A 3,497-nucleotide genomic window follows, 5' to 3' on the forward strand; every position below is an offset into this window, starting at 1 on the left:
CACTTAATACAATTCGTTTAACATTAATATGCTATAACACCTGTTAAGGATCAGGACAGCTAACTTAACACTAGTCGTTTAACATTAATATGCCATAACACCTGTTAAAGATCAGGACAGCTGTCATAGAAATAACACACTCACATGATGAGTACACCGGAATGGACGGGAACTGCCTGTTGTAAAAACAACACAAGTATAGAGGACGACGTTTCTTCAAGTTGTCATCCATTCCAGTGTACTCATCCTGAATATTCTGCCTAAATAATCTGTCAAGAATAACACACTCACATATTATATATGGATACCTATACAAGAAAATTTATATAATATAACACATAATATATGCATGTATTTAAGAACATTTAAATAGTATATAAGATAGAACACATCATATGTACACAAATAGCTTACTTGCGGTAGCGATTACCCGCAGCTCCTTTAGGATAAAGAAAGAACGAGAAACTTTTCTACGTTTCTTGTAAAAAGACATCACTTGACATCGTTCACCAACCGGGAATGAGTTACATCGTTGAATTTTATTAAGCATGCGCACAGGAATCCCGTTTGGCGCTATCTAGTGACGCTCTTGTACTGAGTTTTGGTGAATTTTTTGTACTTACGTTAACAACAGTTAAAATTAGCCAAATACTTGTCGTTTTAAATATTTTATCTCTATTCTGTGTTTACGACAAACAAACCAGAACAAAATTGTTGGCCAACAATGAAGGAGGGGTGTCGAGTAGAAATAAACGGGGCAGTTTCCATAATACTTCCCAATGTAATTATAAAACTAGACTTAAAAATGTGACAAAATATACGGTAACAATACAAGGAAAAACAAAAAGAGGGGGGAGGGAGTACACGAGTATTTCTTTCTAGCTATTCATCAGAGAGGGCGGGTGGTGGAATATGTACAAGTTCAGTGTCAACTGGCACTGAATGAATGAGTTGACGTGAATCTTCAACAGCCGCGGCACTTGAAATTCCTTTAGGCAGGATTAGAGTAAATTAATCTATGAGACCTTTGTAATTAATGAAAAAGATGTCCCATTTTTAATTAATTAAAAAGTTGTTCCGTCTGTTTGTTTCTTAATTAATTAAAAAGTTGTCCCCATTTTAATTAATGAAAAAGATGTCCCATTTTTTAATTAATTAAAAAGATGTGTCTTTCTTAATTAATTAAAAAGTTTCCCCTTTTTAATTAATTAAAAAATAGACCCCCTGTGTTTTTCTTTAATTAATTAAAAGTTGTCCTCTATGTTTGTTTCTTTAATTAATTAAAAAGGTGTCCCCTGTGTTTGCTTCTTTAATTATATAAAAGTTGTCCCGTGTGTTTGTTATTTAATTAGTTAAAAATTTGTCTTCTGTGTTTGTTTCTTTAACTAATTAAAAATAGTCCCCTGTGTTTGTTCTTTAATTAATTAAAAAGTTGTCCTGTATGTTTGTATTTTAATTAATTAAAAAGTTGTCCCCTTTTTAATTAATTAAAAAGATGTCCCCGTGTTTGTTCTTTAATTAATTAAAAAGTTGTATATTATATATTATAAGAGTTGTCGGTTGGTGTTGTTTGCTAGTTGCCATCCCTCTAGTCTGTCACTGCTAAATTAGGGACAGCTAGCCCTTGTGTAGCTTTGTGCAAAATTTGTGTCCGTGGGACAGCAGTAAGTTTGCGGTCTTACAACACTAAGATCTAGAGTTCGATTCCCAGCGGTTGACAGAGCGAAGATAGCCCATTGTGTAGCTTTGGGTTAAACAAACACCAAACCAGTCATTAAAAACTGGAAGGTGGATTTGTAAAGTAGCAGAAGAAGAAAATAGTGAAAGAAGGTGGGAAGTTTTTTTGTTTTGTTTGTAGTTAAGCATAAAGCTACACAATTGGCTATTTGTGCTCTGCCCACCACGGGTATCAAAACCCGGTTTCCGCAGACATACCACTGTGCCACTGGGGAGAACGTGAGAAAGAAAAATGTATTTTACACATAAAATATGACAAAAACAAACATACTGAGGAAGGTAGCCCTGATTAAAACAGTGTATTCAGTCCACGAATATAATCATAGAAATGCAAATCATAAAAACCCTCTTTAAAAAAACAACTGCTTTAGACAGAAATCTATGAGTCATGAAGTAGGAGAAAAATCAAGTTATTCCGTTAATTATAATAGTTTTAGAAAAGTTAAATATTATCATTCTAATCTAAAAATACTTATAACACACACACAAAAAAAAAACGGAGATAGAACTTTACCGAAGGTAACTATTAATGTGATGAAAAGGAAAAACTAGCTTAATTTAAATACCAAAAAAAAAGACCAAAGATTTTTAAAGATTTTAAATTCAAGTGCAGTTAACTTAAAATAAAGATATTGTCTTATTAAGTAAAGAACAGTCTCATTGGTCATTTAGAATAATGTTTGTTTGTTGTTAAACACAATGGACTATTTGTGATGTGGTCAACGAAACTCGAATTTTAGCGTCATAAGTCCAGTGGTTTACCGCGGAGCCATTTGAAGGCTGAAAATAATGTAAATGAAATTTTAAATTGTTTGTTTTTGAATTTCGCGCAAAGCTACACGAGGGATATCTGCGCTAGCCGTCCCTAATTTAGCAGCGTAAGACTAGAGGGAAGGCAGCTAGTCATCACCACCCACCGCCAACTATTGGGCTACTCTTTTACCAACGAATAGTGGGATTGACCGTCACATTATAACGCTCCCACGGCTGAAAGGGCGAGCATGTTTGGTGTGACGGGGATTCGAACCCGCGACCCTCAGATTGCGAGTCGAGTGCCTTAACCACCTGGTCATGCCGGGCCGAAATTTTAAATATTGTAAATAGAAAAACAATTACGCCCAGAGGTTGTTCATGTGAACATTTCATAGTGCCTTCAAATTAAATTATTGTTGGTTTTATATGCCAACTTAAACAATAGGCTATTTTTATTCTGTCTACCGTAGGTATCGAACCCCAGATTAATTGGATCATACAATGCTGAAATCAAAAACCAATTTTATTCCAAGTAAAAAAAAGTGTTGTGGAGAAGTAGATATTTTATGTGATAAAACTGAAAACTTAAAGATTTAATTACCAAGTCTAAAAATAAACAAGAAAAAAACAACACAATTTTAAAATCTTTGAGGAAAAAGTGTGTCATCTATAGTAGAGCAAAAAAGAGAAATAAAATTATTATTATGACTAATCTATGCCTCCTGGTGAGACAGCGGTAAGTTTACGGACTTAATAACACCAAAAATCCAGGGTTTGATTCGTTGCGGTCTTCCTTTAAAACCAAACAAGACTATTTCCAGAAAGAAATGCTAACTCACCACCTTACAAGTATGTCGATTTTAAAATGTTTACTGAGAAGATTTCAATGTTAAAGAGGCTATTTATTAAATTTGAAGACAATGTGAACTGTTTATATATATACTTTCTAGGATACATAAATCATAAGCAGTTAATAATATACAGTAATCCCTCGATTAGTGCGGTTA

At 33.7% G+C, this 3,497-nt stretch overlaps 1 protein-coding gene across 1 annotated transcript in view; it reads right to left on the reverse strand.

The window, feature by feature from the left end:
• Positions 1 to 442, reverse strand: part of LOC111083594 — an 11,571-nt gene extending 11,129 nt beyond the window's left edge. Inside the window, exon 1 of the mRNA XM_022380209.1 lies at positions 415 to 442. The gene's annotated coding sequence lies outside the window, so the exon portion shown is untranslated. The remainder of the gene's footprint in view (positions 1 to 414) is intronic.
• Positions 443 to 3,497: the final 3,055 nt, after the last annotated feature.

This window comes from Limulus polyphemus, unplaced genomic scaffold, assembly GCF_000517525.1.
Source record: "Limulus polyphemus unplaced genomic scaffold, Limulus_polyphemus-2.1.2 Scaffold10222, whole genome shotgun sequence".
Taxonomy (NCBI): domain Eukaryota; kingdom Metazoa; phylum Arthropoda; class Merostomata; order Xiphosura; family Limulidae; genus Limulus; species Limulus polyphemus.